This window comes from Thamnophis elegans, chromosome 9 (assembly GCF_009769535.1).
Source record: "Thamnophis elegans isolate rThaEle1 chromosome 9, rThaEle1.pri, whole genome shotgun sequence".
In the NCBI taxonomy this organism is placed as follows: Eukaryota; Metazoa; Chordata; class Lepidosauria; order Squamata; family Colubridae; genus Thamnophis; species Thamnophis elegans.
In genome coordinates, this window is record NC_045549.1 from 29,408,612 (window position 1) to 29,432,279 (window position 23,668).

Below are 23,668 nucleotides of genomic sequence, written 5' to 3' on the forward strand. Positions count from 1 at the left end.
TCATTTAGAATCTTCGGGATGTCAAACTGGCAGTCCACAGGCCGGATGTGTCACAAGCAGGCCATGCCCATCCCAGCTCCACAAATGGGAAAAACATCATGAAATGTTACGTAACAACAACATGATGCCCTGAGTTTGACGCCCATGATTTAGAATTTTACACCTGAAAGAGAAACTGTTCTATTAGTTAAGAACCTGTTTGTATCTTCTCTTTTTCCTTGTCTAAAGTTAAAATTACCTTAGGATATTACTATTGTTGTTCCAAACCTTTGGAAGACTAATATTTCTGTATTCATTCCTCCATTGAAACAATTTATTTATTGCCTTATTCTAGTACTACTGTATAGTGTACAATGTAATTGAAATTCTACAATACTTGAATTAATGCAAGTTGTCAGTTCGGTTGAATTCTTCTCCTCCCCAATCCCATAGTGACAAATGACATGAAGGTAGAAAAAGCAGGAGCCAAATTTGGCACTGTGAGATAGGTCCAGGGAGATAGACAAAAATAAAAGGATGGTCCATTTCCACATAAAAAGAATTAGAGTAGCCTAATCAAGAGATGATAGTTTATTTTATCTGGGACTATCCTTAACTACAACTTAGAAGCAGCAGCTTTACCAGAATGCAGCTGCTTGCTGAGTGGTGCCAAATGGTTAGAAGAATAAGTCTTACATTGTACAAGCTGCTGTGTTGCGAATTCTCTTTTGGGGCCAATTCGGAATGCAGGGGGTTATCCATAAAGCCTTTTATGACATGGCTATTTGTGAATTTTCTCCAGGTAGGATCTGTATGCCGCACATAGTGGTTGCTATAAGTCAAGGGGTTTGGGGCCTGGGGGATGACCTTTTTTTAGTAGCAGTTCCTCATTTTAGAAAGAGTTTGACTCCTGAAGTCAGGTAACTTTCATCCTGCCGAAGTTGGGAAAACTGTCTCTTGGTAAAGGTAAAGGTTCCCCCACACATGCATGCTAGTCGTTTCCGGCTCTAGGGGGAGGTTCTCATCTCCGTTTCAAAGCTGAAGAGCCTGCACTTTCCGAAGACGTTCTCCGTGGTCATGTGGCTGGCATGACTAAATGCCGAAGGTGCATGGAGCACTGTTACCTTCCCACCAAGGTGGTTCCTATTTTTCTACTTGCATTTTTTACGTGCTTTCAAACTGCTAGGTTGGCAGAAGCTGGGACAAACAATGGGAGCTCACTCTGTTACACGGCACTAGGGATTCAAACCGCTGAACTGCTGACCTTCTGATTGACAAGCTCAGAATCTTAGCCATTGAGCCACTGCGTCCCTCAGTTTTAATTTTATATTTTGTCATGTGACATTGCATGGTTCAGTACTGTGTTAAACTGCTACTGGAACATTGGTCTGGCAGTTTCTCAGTCCATGCTGGGGTGAGAAAAGGAAAATGATTTACCAGCTGCTGTCTGGCCGTAGTTTGTCAGTGGTGCTGCTGGAATAGGGAAGCTGCTGGAATCTGTTTCTCCTTTCAGCTTAGTTGCTATTGCTTTGGTGAAGTACAAGCCTGCTCCTTCTTTACCATTCATTGCCTGCTGAACTGACATTTCCTCAGCTGCAATTTTTTTCCTTTATGCTGTCCCGTCTTTCTCCTTCACACGCCTACACTCTGGTGGTCTCAGCATTTTCTTTTTATAATTGGAAACCAGGTGGGGTGCAATAATCTTCAGACTGCCTTAAGGAGAGAAAACAAAGAGAAGGAAGACCTCATGCTGGCCCTGTATATGGCCTTTTTTCCCCAGACATAGAAAGTGGAGTGTCTGATAGTTGGGCTGCATACACATCATTGTAATAACATGCAAGTTTTGTGAGGAAAGCCACTTTAGAAGAAGACCTAAGTAGGATTCAATCTTCTGATGCTGCCACTATATAAACTCCCTCCCACCAATGTTACTGCATGATGAAGACAGATTCCACCCTTTCATCCCAGTGGAAGCAGAATCAGGACAAAAAAACAAGAGTCTTTATCTGAACCAGGTGGGAGGATTATATTCCCTTTCATGCATTCTACATATTCCAGAATCTTCAACTCCTGGGTGACCTATGTGGGATCCAACAGGCAGAATGTGTAGACTATTTAGCCATGACAAAATCATGTTGTCGTGGTACATCATGAGGAGGCTAATTTACTTTTCACTTCATTATTTTAGATGCATGCCACACATAGACACAATTAAAATAGAAAGATAAACTTGTAAATTTAACATTGAACAATATCTAATAATCTCTTGCTAATTCTCCTATCTTAATTGCTAGTACATTGATGGGACAATGGTAATCACTGGGGTGAAAAACCACATTTTTTGCCATTCAGCAAATGGCTTCTCTGTGGCGACAAACAAGAGAACTGCTCAATCTCAACATTTCAATGGCCACGAGGACATCATAATCATATGGCCACATGTGAAAAAATGTATAGAAAAGACATAAGAATTGTGTGTTTTGTGTGACAGGAGATGAGAAAATGGTTATGAATGAATGGCACTCTGATGCTTTAATGTAAAATAGTCTTGAGACGTTTTACATAAAATGCATAAGATAAACACTGTCATCAATAAATCAGTAATGTTTCAACTGTAATTAATATATTTAAACTTCTAAGCCTCACCACATATACCAGAACCTTCAACTCTCTCACCCTAGTCACTTTAATTCTGGGATTTATTGTTGATACTGATTTCCAGGTTGTGCTGAGAAATATAAACAATGCATGAGATGGTGGGGATGGGGCTTGCATGCATAACTCCAGCTTCTGGTTTACTCTGAATTTAAGCCAAAGACCAAAAAAGAAGAAGAAGAAGAAGCTAATCCACTTCACCATCAGGCCCTCTGGGGATTCATAATTGAATTATGAATGTTTGTTTTCAATTGAAACTAGTTATTCAGGTTTTCAGCCTAGAAGCAATTTGAGAAAGGAAAGAGAGAATATTCAGGGAGGAAAATTCTGAGAAACTGTGCAAGAAAGAATATGTGTAAGAATGCAAGTAAACATCAAATACTATTATAATCTCTAATGTACATAATTGGTAGTTATAAACCAGAAGTGGGTTCTGGCAAGACTACTGCCAGTTCACTTAGGGGCACTTGATGCGCACACGCGCTTGATGCACACACGGGCTTGATTCACGCTGTACATGCATGCGCAGTACAACTAAAATTGTTGGTTCCAGTACTATTTTATATTAGGTAGTGGCTTATAACTCTTGTCAGATAACTTTAGTTTAAAGTTATCCAAAGAATCCATTTTATTTATATTGCATGGTCATTGGAGAGAGAAAGTTATGTTCTTGAAAAGTATGCCAGCAACATATTACTGGTTACTTAAAGAAAAATTGTGAAGTCAATATATCAACAATAGAAATTATTTCCACACAAAAGATACCATATTTAGTTTTCTAAGGACTAAAAATGATTCCTCTGATCTCCCAGAAATCTAAAGTTAAGTAGTGTGCAGAGCTAGACAGCTTGATTGATTATGTGCCATCAAAAAGTTGTTTTTGTCTCTTAGTGAATAGATAGATTTTTTTCAATATGATCTATCCCCAACTTGTTCTTTCAAGTCTCCCAATGGTGCACTCATAACCACTGTAATCAAATCCATCCACCTTGCTGTTGGTTGTCCTCTTCTCTTCTTCGTTCTACTTTTCCTAGCATTTTGCAGAGAACTAAATCATGTGTCCAAAATAGATAATTTGAATCTGCAGCTAGACAGATAAATGATTTAATTCAATCCACAATTGTTTTCTATGAATATATACAAATGTGTAAAACAAAATACTTAGTTGAGGATATATTTTTTTTTAAATGTACTAATTTATTTCATCTAATTTGGAGTGTCAGAAGGAAGCCCTTGAGTATAAATATTTCTTATTAGTTGATAACCCGCCATTGCCCAGGTATTTATTTATAGGGGGGGGGGGAAATGTCCAGACCAAACATAGTTTCTAATGTTGGATTTTCCCCCTTACCAGATGGAGCCCCTTGTGGAGTACTGTGAAGCCATCACTATGGCAACTCCACTTGAACAGTAGTGGTACAGTACAGTAGTACAGTAGAATCCATTTTATGGCAGTACAGTAGAAGCTAGTTTAAGGCACAACAGGCTGTATCTTATCTTTATGGCAGTATTCGTTTCCAGAGAGTAAGTCACCAGTGTACCAAGTTTGGTTGAGATTGCTTGACGCATTCCAGAGTTATGCTGGAACATACACACACACACACACACACACACACACACATATATATACATATATACATACATACATATACATATACATATACACATACATACATACATACATACATACATACATACATACATACATAATTTATTTATTTATTTAAAGTCACAACCCCTGGTATGGCCAAATATGGGAGGAAGTTCACTGCTTCCATTCTCTGTCCATCGGCTCATCATAAGAGACCATCCAGGCAGAAACCCAATATGTTTACTGTTGCCTTTGTTACATTTGTGTTGTATTTTGTGGTGATAAATAAAGAAAGAAAGGGAGACTAGTATAGATCTATTTCAAGCTATTTAGCTCTCATCAGCTAGCTATACCCTTACATATATATATATATATATATATATATATATATATATATATATATATATATATATATATATATATATATTAGATTTTTCTAATAGATATATATCTAGTTAATAGATATATATATCTAGTATATCTGGTTCAAATCCCAGTAAGGGTATGGCTAGCTGATGAGAGCTAAATAGCTTGAAATAGATATATACTAGTCTCCCTTTATTTATTTATCAGCACAAATACAACATACATACATACATACATACATACATACATACATACATACATACATACATACATACATGTTGTATTTGTGCTGATAAATAAATAAAGGGAGACTAGTATAGATCTATTTCAAGCTATTTAGCTCCCATCAGCTAGCCATACCCTTACTGGGATTTGAACCTGGGCTATATTACATATTAGGCAGACATCTTAGCCATTAGGTCTGCCTAATATGTAATATAGCCCAGGTTCAAATCCAATCCATATATATATATATATATATATACACACACACACACACACACACAGACATACATTTATATATATATGAAGAAGAAGAAAAAGAAGAAGGTGATAATGATTTGATTGTGTTCATAGTGTTACTCCTATTGCTACTATTAATATAGTTATACAAAAAATAAAAGCAAATCAGACTAAAATTTCTTACAACTAAAAATATTATAGTTGGAATTCCATTCATTCTCCTGAAACTGATCCAGCTCAGCTTGATGCTATTGTACCTAGTTACTATATACTGGCTCCAACATCTCTGTTAATATAGTCCTCATTTAGTAGCCATGGCTATAGTCTGCAAACAAATCATACACATAGTTTTTCCTTGGGAATCTGGTATAAGAAGATGAAAGCTGTGATCCAAATTCTTTGAGCACTAGGTAAGGGAGAAAATATGTTCCAAAACAAATCACATGGAGTCTAAACAGTATGATCCTATTGGTGTACAGATTAAAGTTTATTGTGATCTTAGTGCGTGCTATAAAGTGACAGTTCCACCCTCCCCCAATTTCCTTCAGTATCAGAAAAAGCTTTCAAACCTACTGGCTATTTTATTTCAAAACATATCTGTATCTTTTTATTGCAAACTACTGTCTGCTAAAGAAAATATATTTTTGGAAAATAAAAGGGTCTGTCAAGGTTTGATCTCACATATTTGAATCTATTATTACTTAGATTCTGACTGAATGTAAGGCAAGTGTAAGTTCCTATCCTTCTTTCTTCTATGTTCAGTTCTTCAATGTTCTTTTTAAATACACACACACACACGTACACACACACCATATACATATACATATACATACACATACATACATACATACAGTACTCTTCAATTTGTGCACTTAACATGTTCCTATCCGATTATTTATCATATTGAGTGCATCTGTAAGGGACCAATTACAGAAACATGTGTTTGTAGAGGCCTCTGACAAACAAAATATGACCAATTTATTTCTTAGTATAAGTATGTAGTTTCTTCAAACTTCAGACCCTAAAACCACATGAAAAGAAAAAGCATTCCAGAAATGTTAACAAATGTAATCCTTGAACATCTATGTTTTGCAGATGCAATCTTTGTTGGAAAGGAGAGAAAAAATACTGAACATTCTGAGATTAAGCAAATACAAGATTCTTAAATATTATGATATATGATAAAGAAAAGTGAGGGGTATCAGTTTAGGACAGACCTACCTCTCAGCTTATTCCATCATGTACAAGAGCCAATGACAATTCCTAGAAGGCAGAAATATGTGACATTGTCAATCCATCCAGTTAGCAAATGCTGCAAACTTCAAACATCTTTTCTGGTTGTGTTATCCATCTTGCACTGTTTCAAGTTATGATGTCTATTTTGCACACAATGCATCAATTCCTTGAAAAGAAATCCTTTCACAGCAATTGGCTATTGCAATCTGTGGTGGTACTAGCCCCCTTTACCTAATCACTGGTCACTGTCTTCCATTGTTAGTTTTTACAAGTTTATCAGTTGAATGGTAGGCAGAGGGAACATTGAATCGGGGAATATTTTTGATGATATGATATAAGGATAGATCTATTTGTTTTCAAATATGCAAAACTGACTTTATCTTGTTAAACAAGTGACTGGAAAAATGGCAAAACATGATTTTTTTTTATTTTCCTTTTTACTCATCCAGAATCAGTAAAGATATGGAGGAATTCATTGGCCAGGGTTTTGGGGAACCTAGCCCAGCCAGAACATTACTGTGACCGAAGCAAAGGAAGAGGCTTAAATCCTGAAGGAAATTTCAAGCTAATTTCCAACCAGTTTCCACATGGATGACAAAAGTTGAAGACTGTCACACAAAATACACCCTTAGTCACAAATTTTACGAGTGGAACTTACTTTGAATAATGTCAGATTTAAACTCTGAAATCTGATAAAGTCTACTCTGTTTCCCCAAAAATAAGACATCCCTGGATAATAAGCCCAATTGGGCTTTTGAGCGCATGTACTAAAATAAGCCCTCCCCTGAAAATATTGGAACACAGCAGCAGCCATCAGGTGACCATGCTCGCCGCCTCCTGCACCTCAAAAATAATAAGACCTAAGAATAGTAGTCTAAATGCTTATTTCAGGGAAACATGGTATCAGGTAGAAAGGGAAATGCTTTAGCAATACCTTTAAAGACAAAAGAGCCATCACGAGTTGGCTTTCAGCTGAAAATCACAGTATTAAGCAAGTCCAGGCCAGTAAGTCAAACTTTTTCCTTTGTCCTCTAAATGAATGTTATTGCATGCAATATTTCTCCTTTCAACCCTTTTCTTTCAGGTTTATTTGTTTATTTTACCTATTCCCGGAGGCAGAAGTCATAGTTCTCATATTTATTTATGAGATGCATCATCCATTCTTTAGCTAATAGCTCTTGTGATAACATGAGATATTTTATCTAGCTGGGCTTCAATATATTTTACAATTGAATATAGTTGTGGTCTTCGTCGAAGCCATGACACTGGAAAAAGAATTTTGTATAACGTTTCAACATTTTGAACAATATGATATTTTGGGGTAACTCTCATGTTATATGAAAACATTACCTTTCCTTTCAGTCCCTGCATCTGATCCCCTGCATAAAATTAATACTATCTTCTGCTTTGCAAATTTGCAAAACATCTATTATTTAGCCTTGTTGGCTATTATATTTAATCACTGTTTAGTATCATGATTCATATTTAGCATAATGATCCAGTAAAGCTAACCAATACTATGGCATTTTCCAAAATTAACTGGTATTTTGGTATTTGACTGGTTGTTTGCTATTGTTAGTTCATGCTTTGCAGTGTCAGGAATTCTCACCTCTAATTAATATCCCGAAGCAAACTACAACTGACTGATATTTCTGTATTCCTCTACAGCATGCCAAGCCTTTTAGGAGTTAGTCTGAAAATAATTAAATCCACGTGTGACCTAAGAATAGAATCTCTGTCTTCCAACTCCCATCTCTAGACTATAGGCTAATTTTCAGAATGATATGCATGGTTTTGAAATTAAGATAGAAATTTAGATATCACCAGATTATGCCTTGGGTTCCAAAATACAACGAACAGAAATAAATGAAAAACTCTAATCAAAGATATGTATTCATCATAGTCATATATGTAAGATTTTTGTTGAAAAGAGAAGCACTTTTACTTTTACATATAAGAAGCACATAAAGCACTCTTGTAGATTATCACTTTGTCATACTCTAGTGTGTTGTCCAATATCACTGTTTCTAAAGTCTGAATATTTCCTACATTAAAAAACCAATATAAGGATATTATTTTACTCAGATTCAAATATTTATAGACAAGCATAAATATTATTACTATTTGCAGAGTCCCTGGTGCTTTTTAAGTTTGGCTGTTTTCTTGCAGATGTTTTATTATCAAACTAGGCAACATTATCAGTGCTAGTAGGGCGTAGAGTTTTTTCTCATTTTATATACCAGTAGATTGCCTTGTCAGTGGTTTTGATGGTTCTTTGGGACTGTTGTTTACTATTAGCTTGTTTGTCTGAGTTGGTGATTCCTTGAATGGGATCTTGCTTGTTGATCTAACATTAATCTTGATGTTAATCTCTGCTCATCTGACTGTTGATTGTGGTGAGGAGGTGTTTTGGTCTTTTTGTTTCCTTTTAGGCATTTCATTGCCTTTTTTGAATGGTATGCAAATGTTTGTCTCTATATGCCTGTTGTTGGCTGATTTGTCTGTGTGCTAGGCTTCCAGGAATTCTCTAGCATATTTTTTTTTTACCTGGCTTGGTCCAGGATGATCATCATTTCCCAGTTGAATTATGGTTGAAGTCTGTTTTTGTGTTGTGAAATTAAGGACTTTTCTAACTTCAAATTAATTTTCATGGATGCATCTGCTAGTCTTCTGTCTGTTTGTCCTATATAATGGCTGTTGCAATTCTTACACTGTGTGTTATAGATAATTCCTGTTTTTTCTTCTTCTGGAACTACTGGATCTTTTGGTTTATTTAGGATATTTTAAGGCCTTTAGTTTGTTTGTGTGTTATGGTGATGCCATATGCTTGTAGCAGTCATGAGATGTTTTTGATGTGTGGCAATGTTATCACTTTTTCATGTTGATTATCCTATATTAGTCAGGCATTGTTATTATTTATTCAATTTGTATGGCTGCCCAGCTTACCTAAGCAACTCTCAGTGGCTCACAACAGGAAAAACAATCCAGTAAAACAAGTACTATTTATGATGTCTGTAAAACAGACATGCTATGTTTTCCAGAGACACTTAAAATGAGCCAGAATCTGGATAATTTGTTTTAGCTGAGCATTTATGAATAAAGGGGACATGATGACTCAGCGTTTAAAGACTGAGGTAAGGCTGAGCTTGATCAGCTGGAAAGTGTGAGCTCCTGTTACTTGTGCCAGCTCTTGCCAACCTAGTAGTTTGAAAGCTGGCAAATGCAAGTAGATAAATAGACATCACTTCAGATCCTGCTGGTCACATGATCAAGGTAATGTCTTTGGACAACTCTGCCCTCTCTCAACTAATAAACAGAGATGAGCACCTCACTTTAGAGTCAGATACAACTGAACAGCAGAATCCTTTCCGTTTAGCTTTTTAGGAATGAAACTTTATTAAAGTGTTCTGACTGTGGATATAGGAATGAGGGGTGGGAAGAGTACAATCTTCCAACTATAAACAGCTTAGAGAGGGCTGTAAAGCATTGTAAAGCAGTATATGTCTAAGTGCTATTGTTATTTTTCCAGATGGTTCTATAGTCTTTCAGACATTAAAACCTGCACAGCAAACAACATTGAAAAGAATCCCACTACCACCTCCAGTATTACAACATTGTATCAGAAGGAATACATTTTCTTCAGAAAGCAAATTCTAGATTATGCAACCCCTAGTTTACAAATTTAAAATAATTTATTTGTGTGATTAGAACAGTAAATAACATGTGATAGCAGTGTTCTGCTTAAGCAACTGGTACTTTGCATTTATTTAGTGGAAGATTAGATTTTTATCTGAAAAGTTATAGTTCACTGAACTGGTAATAAGAGTAGTTTATTTCTTTTATGTAATTGCCTTTTATTTCAATTGTGACTGGTTAAAGCTGAGAAGGACTGTACTAAGAATTTTAGTCTAGAACATGGGTGTCAAACTTGCCGCGTCACATTGGCATTACGTGATGTTTTGTGATGTTTTTCCTCTTCGCATAGCTGGGGTGGGGGTGGCCTGTGCGTGATGCATCTGGCCTGCAGGCTTCCAATTTGACACCCATAGTTTAGAACCTCTGGAAGGATATGTAATATATAAATAAAGGACAAAAAATCAAATTAAAATTATTTCTGTAGTTGATATCAGTTCAGAATATTATTTAAAGTTTGGCAGAGACAGCATACTAAGTTAGGTTATTTTCTTAATAATATGATGTATTGTGTGATGCAGCTTGGTTAATTTATTACTTAATATACTTTTGAAGTAAGAAATATGGATTAATTGGGTAACTAAGTTAATTGTGTTATATAACCCAACCTTTATAGAAACTATAATAGAATAGAGTTAGCATAAAGCACAGCTGAGGAAGAAAATAATTAAAAATGAAGAATGAGGAAGCATGTAGGAAATATAGGAAATGCTCAAAAACAAAATGGAGGCCACCATGACTACATTCAGAATATGACACAAGTAGCTTTGTCAGAATAGTAACAAATTCCATTGTGAAGGTCAAATGTTACCTAAGAGCCAGTTCATGGTGCTAAGCCCAAACACTGAAGTTTCTACTGTGTCAATTATCAGATGAAGACTCCTCCTCGAATAGTCAAACTATTCTCCAAATCACCTGAGGGTAGAACAAGAAGCAATGGGTGGAAACTAATCAAGGAGAGAAGCAATTTAGAACTGAGGAGAAATTTCCTGATTGTCAGAGTTAGAACAAGTAATCAGTGGAACAACTTGGTTCCACCACAAAACTGCGTTCGACTAAAGGGTGCTCGATGAAACCGCGTAGCTGACGTCATCACAGCGCGACAACAGCGCGGAAAAAAAAGCACGCTGTAAACGCTAAACCTAAAATTAACCCCTAAACCTAAACCTAACCCCCCTAAACCTAATCCTAAACCTAACCCTAAACCTAACCCTAAACCTAACCCTAAACCTAACCCTAAACCTAACCCTAAACCTAACCCTTAACCTAACGCTAAACCTAATCCTAACCCTAAACCTAACCCTAAACCTAACCCTAACCCTTAACCTAACCCTTAACCTAACCCTAAAACTAACCCTAAACCTAACCCTTACCTTAACTTGAATCGGCTTGCTTTCAAAGCGCTATTTAAAGCGCCCTTCTTTCTCTGCACTCGCTGTTGTCGCCCTGTTGATGATGTCAGCGACGCGGTTTCGTCGAGCGCGCTTTAGTCGAGCACGGTTTTGTCATGCCACGGAACAACTTGCCTCCAGAAGTTGTGAATGCTCCAACACTGGAAGTTTTAAAGAATATGTTGGATAACCATTTGTCTGAAGTGATGTAGGATTTCCTGCCTAGGCAAGGGGATGGACTAGAAAACCTCCAAGGTCCCTTCGAACCCTTTTATTCTACCTGTTCTATTGTATTCTATTCTATTGTATTCTCATCTAGTCTAGTCTAATCTAGATGTCAACCTCTAAGCCGTTGCCATGACTATTATCAAGCTGGCATGGAAGGGGAAATTCCATGCATGCCTTCAACCGGAGTCGGATCTCATGTCTACAGCCTAGTTGGAGAATATGAGTTATGATGCAGGACAGAAGGGAGGGGATACAGGTGTAAAGTTCAAACACAATTAAGTGAAAGCAGTTTTGGCTCCACAGGAGTCCATGCCATAATGTTGATCCTAATAAATGATTGGATTTCTTTTGAACTCATAAATTAATTAGGTCGTCTTCTGGGAACTTCACAGAGAGCCAAAACTTACTTTTAAAAAAAATTCTGGGTTTCCTGAAGCCCGGGCTCTCCGAGCAGTCCCCCAATGTTTGGGCTGCTTGGAGGGAAAATCAGGCAACAGGAGATTGATTGCAGCTAGAGGTATGCGGCAATGCCAAGCAGTGATGCCTTTCTCAGAAGCAGAAGCAAGAGAAGATAAGTACTGGTGGAAATTCCCTTGTCCCAGATACAGAGAAGGATCTCAAACAAGCTTGCAAGGATGGACTGGAGGTGGTACTGGAAACAAGCCAGGCTCCCAAAGCCCCAGATGGAATCCCGAGGGAGTGCAAAAGAGCAACAGAGGGAGGATTTTTACCGAGCCACCCTTCATGATGAGGGGCCATCCTGTCACCCAAAAGAGAGGGGAGGGACATCTGATCCTGTTGAAGGGAGGAGATGCAGACTGGAGTGCAGCCCCCTCCCCCTCCCAATAGAAGAATAAAGAGCCCAAAACGGCAACCAGTGCCTCTCCCATGCAGCAAGCAGGCTGCCAAGAGCAGGCAACTTCCTCCCCCTCTCCAAACTAGGGGTGAAGAAGATCACCAGCCATATCAGGCGCAAGCATACCGAGGCTGACAGGAGACTGGGGGATTCGGGCTGAATGACCCACCCTAATTCAGGGGAAAGTTTGACAGAGGCTCAAACCAGCTAGCTCTATTCCTTGATTCAGCTGATATCTACCTAGAACGCTATGGGCACCTCTACCCATCCCCCAAAGCCATGGTGAATAAAATTGCACAGGGTCTAGAGGGAGAAGCAAGGGAATGGCTAGCCGCCCTTCACAAGAGGAGAGCCCCCCAACTGCAAGACATAGATGACTTCCTGCAACTGCTAGAAGCCAGTTTTGAGGAGGTGGAGAAGGACCCATATGCGGAAGAGGAACTCAGTACCTAAAGCAAAGGGGCTGCCCCATCAAAGAGCACATCCCTGAATTTAGGAGGGTCATAGGAAGGCTACCCCCTTTACCAGAGCGGCTGCTGGTGCATTTTTTCAGAACAAACCTGGACAAGCAAATTGCCCAGGTAACTGCATACTGCGACATCCCAAATCAACTCTCTGAGTGGTTCCAAATAGCAACAAAAGTTAACAGCGGGCTGTGCACCAATGACATGACAAAGCAAGAGATCAACCTGACCTGAAACCAGCCAGCCAGCGGGGAACCACAGCACCACAGCAGGCTCTGAGACCAGCCCTCCCTTGAAGTCCACTGAAATGCTACAGATGTGGGGGGATGGGCCACATGGCAGCTGCATGCCCAACCCCAGCCCCAAAACCAAGGCCAGACCCACCCCCCAGGGTATGACCATAACGAGGGCCCAAACGGACCACCAACACATCCACGAAAGCCCTCCAGGATCCAAAGGCTCCTTCCCCCTCAGGTGAAAGTGATGGAACCCCAGGCAATGACAACCAGTCGCCCGAAACATATGATAGCAAGGATGAGTGAGAAAATGACCCAATGGTGAATGAACCAATTCACCTTTCCCTTTTTCCAATACGCCTCACAACCCCAAAAACAGGAAACCAGGGGGATTTTCAAGCCCTAAAAGACACAGGCTGCACAAGGTGCTTCATCAACCTGACCACAGTCCTGAAACTGGGGATCAGAGCAAAAAGACTGGCCCACCCGATCCAGTTCGAGCAGGTTGACGGGTCCCTAATGGGAGGAGCCTATGCCACCCACCTAACTGAACCAGTGAGGCTAGAACTAGCGGATCACTGGGAAGTAATTCGATTCATAATAGCCCCCAAAATGACAGACACAGTAATACTGGGACTTTCCTGGCTAGACAAGTGGGGACCGGCTATCTGGTAGCAAGGGGGTACCTGTAGTCTTAGGATATCAAGAGGCCCCCAACCCCTCCCACACCAGCAAGCAGAAACACCACCCTTGCTGGAACCCCCCCAAGAGAGCCCATGAGAACAACTGGCAAGCACATCTGACAAAACCCCAGAGGCCTCACTGATTCCGATAGAATGTCAGGATCTCGCAGAAGTATTCAGTGAGGCTGAGTGTGATGTTCTGCCTCCCCACCGGGAGACAGACTGTGCCATCGAAATCATCCCCGGGGCAAAACTACCCAAGGCCAAACTGTACGCCATGACGCCCCAGGAAAAGCAAGAGATGCACATATACATAGACAAAAACCTAGCAAGTGGGTTCATTGAGCCAGCCAAGCCATGGGTCATGACACCAGTCCTCTTCAAAGAAAAAAAAGATGGAACCATGAGATTATGTGTGGCCTTTGAGGGATAAATGGGGTGTGCGTACACAACCTATTCCCCCTTCCTGTCATGAAGGACATGCTGTCTCATCTGGCCAAGGGAAAAGTCTTCACCAAACTAGACCGCAGAGAAGCATACTACTGAGTATGTATCAGAGAGGGAGATGAGTAGAAAACAGTGTTCAACTGCCCCCTAAGGAGCTTTCAATTCAAAGTGATGCCTTTCGGGCTGTAGGGAGCCCCAGCGGTATTCATGCAGTTAATAAACGAGGTGCTGCATGAGCACCTCTACAAGGTGGTCCTCATCTACCTAGATGACATCCTTATCTACACAGAGACCATGGATGACCATGTACCCCTGGTCCGCCAAATACTGGAGAAACTTCTGGCAGCCAACTTGTACGTCAAGGTATCAAAATGCGAATTCCACCATGCACGGTTAGACTACCTGGGTTACTGAGTGTCAAATGAGGGAATAGAGATGGACCCAGCAAAAATGCAAGCCATCCTAAGCTGGCATCCCCCTCGCACCCGCAGACAGCTACAAAGGGTTCGCGAACTTCTACAGGCAATTCATCCCCTCCTTTGTGAAGATTGCCAAATCCCTGACAGACCTCCTGAAGACAGGGAGCCCAGGAATGAAACATCATCCAGGACAACCCCTACCATGGGACCTAACCTGCCAAGAGGCGTTCGAGACACTAAAAGAAATGTTTGCAAAGGAGCCAGTGCTGAAGCATCCTGACCCCGAGCAACCTTTCATGATCCTGGCAGATGCCACTGATGTGGCAGTGGGAGCAGTGCTACTCCAAAGAAACAACCAAGGAAACTTACAACCCTGCGCCTACACCTCCCACAAGCTCACAGAAACAGAGAGACGATGGGCCGCATGGGAAAAGGAGGCTTTTGCAGTGAGATGGGCATTGCTAACCTGGAGACACCAGTTGGAAGGGAGCCAGAAACTGTTTGAAGTCTGGACCGACCACAAAAATCTGGATGCTTAGGACCCCACAGAAACTATCACCCAAACAAGTCCAAACAAGATGGGCTCAATACTTCAAATATTTTGATTTTGTCTTAAAGCACATTCCAGGCAGAAGGAACTTTCTAGCTGACGCCCTCTCCCACATGCCTCAGTACAAATGCGAATGGGAGCATGTAGTGGACGCCATCATTCCCTCTACCCAAACAGCTGCCCAAGTACCCATCAGGCAGCAACGCCGTGACTGGCAAGACCAACCCGCAGTGACCTAACCGTGAGACTCAAAACTGAACTGCTAGCAGACCTCTGGTTCCAAAACAACCAACACATCTTGACGAAAAGAGATTACCTTGCATGGAAGGGGACAAAACTCTACGTCCCAGAATCCCTACCTACCCTAGTTCTCCAGAGGAGTCACGACACCAAACTGGAAGGCCACTTTGGGTTCCTAAAGACTTTACACTTAGCCCAGAGGCAATTCTGGTGGCCTGGCATAAAGAAAGATGAGGATAGTTACATAAAAAGTTGCACCATCTGCGCCACAATGAAGAGACGACCAGGAAACCCCCCCAAACTGCAAACAGTAGCAGAGCCAACGAGGCTATGGGAGGAGATAGCAATGGATTTTATAGTAGAGTTGCTAAAAAGTGGGGAAAACACGGTGATTTGGACTATAATAGATCTGTTCTCCAAACAGGCACACTTCATACCCTGTAGAGGACTACCCTTGGCTCACAAGCTGGCTAAACTGTTTGTGAAGCATATCTGCTGACTGCATGGAGTACCTTGGAGAATTATCTCAGACAGAGGGGTCCAGTTCACAGCTAAGTTCTGGAGGGAGTTCCTCGGTCCATTGGGTCATTTCAGGGTCTTAGTTCAACTTTTCATCCGAGCACCAATGGGGCAGCAGAGAGACTGAACGCCATGATAGAGCAGTACATGAGGTGCTACATGAACTATCAGCAGTTCAATTGGGCAGACCTTTTATCTTTTGCTGAGGTCACATACAATAATGCTGTTCACAGTAGCACAGGCCTCACGCCATTCAAATAGTGAGCAGTATGGACTTTGTCCCAATGCCTGAGTATCCAAGGGATTCCCCCTCCTCAGTCAGCTTGACTGATTGGATGTCGATGCTGAAATCAACCTGGGAAAATGTCAAAAAGGCACTGGCTAAAGCGGCACAAACCTATAACAGGCAGATAAACACTGGGCTTCGCAATGGCCATTCCAGGTGGGAGAGAAGGTTTACCTCTCCACAAAATATTTGAGATTAAAACTGCCTAGCAAGAAACTGGGGCCGAAGTTTATGGGACCATTTTCCATAGTAAAGATCATCAACCCAGTCACAGTGCAATTGAAACTACCTCGATTGTTGTGGAAGATACACCCAGCGTTTCATAGTAGCCTCTTAAAACCTGTGATCGAATCACTCTGAGACCACTACCCCGGGAGGCCCCAGGCCCTATGGTCATAGGGTGCCAAACCCATAATGAAGTTCAACGAATCCTCAATTCAAGGTGGCACAGGAGACAACTCCAATACTTAATCAAGTGGAAGGGCTACCCATTATTGGAGGCATATTGGGTGAAAAGTAGAAATATCCAGGCTGATCGCCTCATAGCAAAATTTCATGCAGAAAATCCAAGCAAGCCTGGGGGAGGGACACATCCCCAAGTTATATACCTGTACTCAAATTGTCTTTGTGTCACACAGGTCACTTTTGGCAAGTGAGGGAGCCAGATGTCAACTTCTAAAGCATTGCCATGACTATTATCAGGCTGGCATGGAAGAGGAAATTCCATGCATGCCTTTGGCCGGAGTCAGATCTCATGTCTACAGCCTAATTGGAGAATATGAGTTATGATGCAGGACAGAAGGGAGGGGATACAGGGGTAAAGTTCAAACGCAATTAAGTGAAAGCAGTTTTGGCTCCACAGGAGTCTACACCAGAATGTTGATCCTAATAAATGATTGGATTTCTTTTGAACTTTGTCTCGAGGCTTGTAAATTAATTAGCTCATCTTCTGGGAACTTCACACTAGTCTAGTCTAGTCTAGTCTAGTCTATTCATGGTCAGTTTTTTTCCAATTCAAATAAAATTTCTAATTAGGAGCTCATCTGAGAGAAAAGAGCTTTTCTTAGTGGGTGGGTACACTTGAAACTTCTATAACTTGAGTGGTTTTCTCTTTCAAATAAAGATGACCAGAAAAAAAAAACTCCTAATGCGGTTCCCTAGCTGGTGTGATTAAGATTTGGCCACCACTGTGTAAACTTTTCTCTCCTCTAAGGTGAGGATGGCCTCATCACTTCTATGTTTCCAAAAGTTCCCCAAGATCAGGGGTGACAAACTGACATTGTCATGTGGCACATTGGGATTTTCCCCCCTTCGCTACACCAGCCATAGCCGTGTCCAGCGCATGATGCATCCGGCCCATGGGCCGGGAGTTTGACAGCTCTGCTCAAGATGTTGCTATGCCAGAAGGCCTGGTGAACTAGTGAAATAGCTCCATTATTATTAACATTTCTCTGTCTATAATTCCTGTTTAGCTGTTTTTATAGTTTTTAAATGTTTTAATATTTGTTAATTATAATGATTTTAAATGTCCTTTTTTTAATTTTTGTTGTAGCCCACCCAGAGTCACTTGCTCATGAGGTGGGCAACTTTGTTAATTAGATAAATGAATACATTTATTTAAGAAGAATCCTGAAATCAAAGCAGCTACTCAATGTTGCTACTTCCCAAAAGATATTGCTCTTGGGAAGCAGTATACAATTACGAACTCTTCTTGTAAGCTTGAATGATCAATGCGAATGCCAAAAGTGCAAGGACTATGAAATGCCTGTATATGGGTGTGGCAAAAAGCTTTATGTGAGTTTGAAGAAAGCAAATCAAGGAGAAAACGAATTATGGTAGGAAGATTCTATGGCTCTATTGTATTTGGGAACTGCAGGGCTAATAAGTTACAATGTATGTTTCAGAGAAAAAAGCAGATACTCATTAAAGAAAGCTGTGTGAAGTCAAACTGAACTGAACTTGCTTTTGAAAAGTGCTCCCTTCCTGCCTTGAAGCTGTTTTGTATTTCTACTGAGAGGGAAGCTATTTTGGATGCAAACAGTAGCTTCCTTTCTTAGACAAACAGCAACTTGTAAGAGAAAATTTCTTCAGGAAAAAGGCAAAGAATACAATTAAACATTCTCTCCTGTGCTATTACACAACTAATTTAGGTTAAAAAAAACACATACCTTTGATCATTAAATATATCTATTAAATCCCAAATGCATATATTCATTCAAAGTGATAAAGAGGGAGGGGGTTTTCCCTCAGTTAAATTCATTTCATCTATTGTAAAGGGAAAACACTGTTTGAATAGAACATTTAAATCCAAGGTCTTTTAGTGTTCATGTCAAGTGTGATTGTAAATCAATTTCATTAAGGGCTGCATCAGGGTTGTGTTTGACCTCGGGGGACCAGGGTGGGCATGGCCAGGATGGGTATGGCTAGCATAATGTCACTTGTGTCGTGGCCCAAGCACTCTGCCAGCAAAAACAGGCTCCTGAACTCCATTTTTCTCTGCGACAGCCTCCTGCAACCCTCTGTCAGCAAAAACAGAGCTCGGGAGCTCTGTTTTCATTGGCTGAGGCACCAAGGCCTGGTCCTTCATTATTTCCAGTGTGGCCCTGTGGGACAGTTCTAAGTACCGCACAGTCCAGATCCAGTCCCTGGGCCTTGCACCCCTGGCCTGGCTGATTTTAAGGACTGCAGCAAGACAAGAGAGAAGGGATTTCTAACTGGAGAAAAAGGAAACATGAGAAGGAGTTTTAGAGTTATTTCACCTTATAGATTACATGAGAAAAATTACTTTGGAAGGCTTTGAATATTATCTTTCATTACCTTACTAATTTTTCACCAAGCTCCAAGTGGTCCTTCTTTTCTGAGCCGGCCAACTTCCATTTTTGAAATGGAAATTTCTCATCGGAGAAGAATGAGATCCTGCAATCTGAACCTAGACAATGATTCTGATCTTTGGGATACTCCCTTTGGTCTACAGAATAAATGGCAGAGCTATGATTGCAATAGAGAAGGAAAGTAGAGAGCCAGATTTCATAATGCCATGATGCAATTCACTCATGTTGGGCCAAGAGCAACCATGCAGCTGTTGTGTTCCCCTGAAGCCTGGCAGAGAAATTTAGGGGGTGGCAGGGTGGCAGTGGTGAAAAAAAAAACATTTTGTCTGTGAATTATTCCTGATTGCCAGGCTGGAAGAGTTTTCCACAAATTGGACCAAGATGGCACTCATTTTCAACCTTTTGAAAGAAGGAACAGCCATCTGGGTGATATCCCTGGTCCAATGAAAAATTAGCTGCTTTAAAAGAGCTTCTGAACAACAATTTCAAGAAAAGGTGTATTCAGCCTTCTACATCAACTCTCTGGTTTATATAAAAAATTATAATTCCTCCTTAATAGTTCTGGGCAATGCACTTCCCTATCCTGAGTCCATTAGAAGGATTGTCTCTTATTTCAGACCTGCTGTACAATCTTAAAAAGACATATATATTGCTATTAATATTAACATATATTGTTAGTCCATATATGATATGCCATACATTAAATAAACAGGGTTACCTGTTATTTTGCAATTCTTACGTTCAAAAATTTCTGCTATTGTGTTAGGTGAAAGTCCTATAATTATTTTAAAGAGTTTAAGAATCCATTATTTAAAGTTATAAACATGTCCATTCATGAAGAATTCATTCCAAAAAACAAAATAGAAATGACTATGCTGGAAGCATTTTGTACCATAAAGAAGACCAATAAATGTAAGCAATCAAAGTCATGATAAAGATTTTCATTAATGTTTAAGATCTTCTGTGATTGCTATTATTTGTGTGGGCTTCTTAGTTATCTAAAATGCAACCTTTGCAAACTCTAGACCTCTATGAGTAATAATAATAAACTGTTCATCTTTTGTTTCTTAATTCCAGCAAATAGTAATGTGTATAATAGAAATACTGTAAAGGAAATGTCCTACAATATTTTTGCTCAGCTGCAACTTTAATGTTCTGTATTTAAGAATGCTGAACAATAAACTGGTAAAATTTATATAAAATGGCAGATTTCATCATCCATATGAGTCACTAAGCAAATGTTACATTTTGGTTTTGTCTGTGTGTGTTTTTTTAAATCCCTTTAAATGCTAAAATGTCTGTTCCTTTAGCCCAGGCCCTCTGCCATTTCCAATTTAGTAATCTGGAACAAATTGGTCTGGAAAGTAGATGATGTTAAGGTCCATAAATAAAAGCAAATTTAGCAGTTTAGAAAAATGATATTAAACTTTTTTTCACATGTATAAATCCATTGGCCATATAATCTTACTTTCTAGGAAGGCATATAATACTTTTGAAAAGGCCAAATTTATATTAAGGTGAGAGATGTTATTATTATGTGCTGGTACAAAAAGAGTGTGTGCAATTCCATTCTCTGATCTTTCCTGCCTGTGATTTGCATGCTTATTTCTTAGTTTATTTTACAACTAAAGACAACTAAATATTGTCTATATTTTTTAAAAAAAGTAATAAAATTTACCGACACTATGTTTGTGCTGATTTTCTACCACCTATTTATCAATCTATTTATATTCTGAAAATAAAAAACAGACTTTTCCCCCCTTTTACTTCTTTTTGGCTTTTTCTTCATTTGTTTCTTCTAGTTACTTAATATTTCCTTATTCTCCAGCACGTTTCCATTTTTCTCTTTAATTTATATTTTAAAGACAATTTCTGTAATTTCTTAGTTTTCCTGTGAAAAAATAATGTAAAACATAAAACTTTAAAGTAAAAAAAGTGAATATCATTATTAATTGAATTGACTCCAATTATATCATGGATGGGAGGAAACATTTACAAGTTTCAGCATTAAAAATGTATCCTTACATTTTCAACATCTTTTTGCATTAGCCATATCCAGTGAAAAGTATGGGTCTGGTTTTAAAGGCAATCATGGTGAAGTAGGTAATTTTTTAAAACATCTTATTTCTCTTCTTTTATTGGGACTGAACTTTCCTAACAAAGATTTCTGGCTACTAACCACATTTTTAGGCAGGAAATATAGCTGGATGGTCTGTGTTAAGGGCAAGCTTCAAATTGCACTTGTAGACATAATGATAAACCATTAAGTTACATGAAGCATTTAAAGAGGAATCTGCTCCTGAGAATACGAAAACTCCAACTAGAAAGCTTCTAATGTTAACCATAAAAAGACTTTATGAGTGATGCTATTCTGTCTGTCTTCCGTATTGACTGTTCTGCAACAGGATAAAGAGAGATAAGGATCTGAAGGCTCAATAAGGAAAGATTTAGAATTTGAAGGGGCAAATAATGTTATCTGAGTCTGGTAAAATTCCATGAATGAGGCATGTTGATTGAATGCTAAAAACTTTGGCTAGAAGCACCCACTGTATTTAAGCTCACATGCCTTATGCAACTTGTGACACTAGAAGGTAGCATTAAATGTACATTTTTATTTATTAATTTATCAAATTTAAAGATTGCTATCTAACACCCTGGGTGACTCATGAAGATTGCATGAAGTATTATACTTTGCCACCATTTAAAATGCAATTACTAACATTATCTTCTCTTCTTTCTCTCTCCTCCCTCCCTCTCTCTCCCTGTGTGTGTGTAATATGTGTGTATGACTGTGCATGAGATGTACACCATCTTTTGAAATGAACGTTAAAATGGAGAAACTTTCACATTTCTTGGTGTCTTGTTGTATGATATTTGCAGGCCTTGGGGTTATGGGTAACCTTTTTTAATCATAAAATGTTTAATCATAGAATTAAACATTATTTACCACTACTTTTAATCACCACTACATATTTTTTGGAAAGCAGGAGTTTGTATAAAAACTGTTCAGCATAGCTTGAAGAAAAACATTTTTTTAAAAAAAGATTTCTTTGCTTCCCCCCGCCCCCTCTCCAGTGATTTGTTTCCAGTTCAGTAGTTTCTCCCAGAGTAACTTAATTCTCCGGTGATGTCATACCCATTCAGAATCAGTCCTGCTTACTGGGATCAGCCAATCCTCATTATATTTTTCTTCAAATGGTTCTCCCATAATAGCAGCTTCCCTGACAACAAGGTTTTCACAAAACAGGAAACCAAGTGAGTGAACTCTATGAAGCAAATAATGCTTTACACAAGATTTTTCAGCCAATATATAGAAAAACCACATCAGATTATGCATCTACAAACACTGGAAGGCCATTAAAATGAGCACAGACTTGCCCTTGAGGTTTGTCTAATGTTTTGCAAAACAGTTCCTTAGCCCTAGATAGTGAGCTGGAATCTGATTAGAAAGCGAGATCACCTCATTCAGAAGAAAGTCGTTTTTCTGTGGATTTTTAACATGGGAAGGAAAAGACCTGCCTTTTAATAGAGACATGTTTTTTACAATTAACATATTTGTAACTTTACTTAACAATGATTAATTCTCAGTCTGTGCAACATCATTTAATTAAGGCATATAAAAGATAGGAGTTCTATGTAACAAAATCTCAAAATAAATATAGCCTTAATGAGGCCTTAGAACATTAACTTCTTGAAAAGTGATTCATGGCAAAAAGATGCAGGAATTAAAGCCTGGAACTTGAAGCCTTAGAAACAAATAGCTACCTAAGCTGGAGCTGAATAGAATGCAATAGACAAAGGTCAAAACCAGTAAACCTGGGCAAAATTTTACCTAGAAAATGTGATTTATGTGTCATGCCATTGCTGAACTTCTATTAGACACCATTCTTAACATGAGGGTTTTTCCCCCATAATTCTTATCTAAAAGATAATGTCTCTGCATTTGGCAGGCAAGCCAAAAACTGGAAAGCCCCTGAGCTCATTATTTCTTGAATTGGCAAGTTGATCCATCCAGCCCAGTATTGTCTCACCTGTGAATAAATTTTCAAGGTCTCAGACAGAATCTGTTCCAAACTAGATGACTGTTTTTTATTTAACTGGAAATGGCAGGTATTTAAACAGCAATCTTTTACACCTCAGGCATGTGCTTTATCACTCATGAATGGGAAACAATGTAATTTAGTTGTATATTCGAATATTTTATTTTAACGAATCTGTACTGTCCAAACCAATATCAGTTTTGGAAAAATACATGGTTTTCCTGCAGTATTCACAACTTTTCTGATGAAGTTCTCACTTCATATTTTCTAATGTACTTTTGGAAAAAATGAATACAAAAATGCATGGTGTGAAAGTGCATTGTATTCAAGGAATTATTTACAAAATGGGAATAATGTTGAAGAAAAATAATGTACAGTAATATGTGTATTTAGAGAAATAAGCAAAAAGTCATACAAATATCATACATCCATACAAATGTACGTAGATACGTACATATCAGAGGTGGGTTTCTGCTGCTTCAGCCTGAATCAGGCA

At 39.1% G+C, this 23,668-nt stretch overlaps 1 long non-coding RNA gene across 1 annotated transcript in view; it reads right to left on the reverse strand.

Moving 5' to 3' along the window:
* Positions 1–1,275: 1,275 nt before the first annotated feature.
* Positions 1,276–23,668, reverse strand: part of LOC116512878 — a 51,359-nt gene continuing 28,966 nt past the window's right edge. The window contains exons 3-4 of the long non-coding RNA XR_004255942.1: positions 6,275–6,316; positions 1,276–1,692 (exon numbers count right to left, since the gene is read on the reverse strand). This is a non-coding gene — a long non-coding RNA (uncharacterized LOC116512878). The remainder of the gene's footprint in view (positions 1,693–6,274; positions 6,317–23,668) is intronic.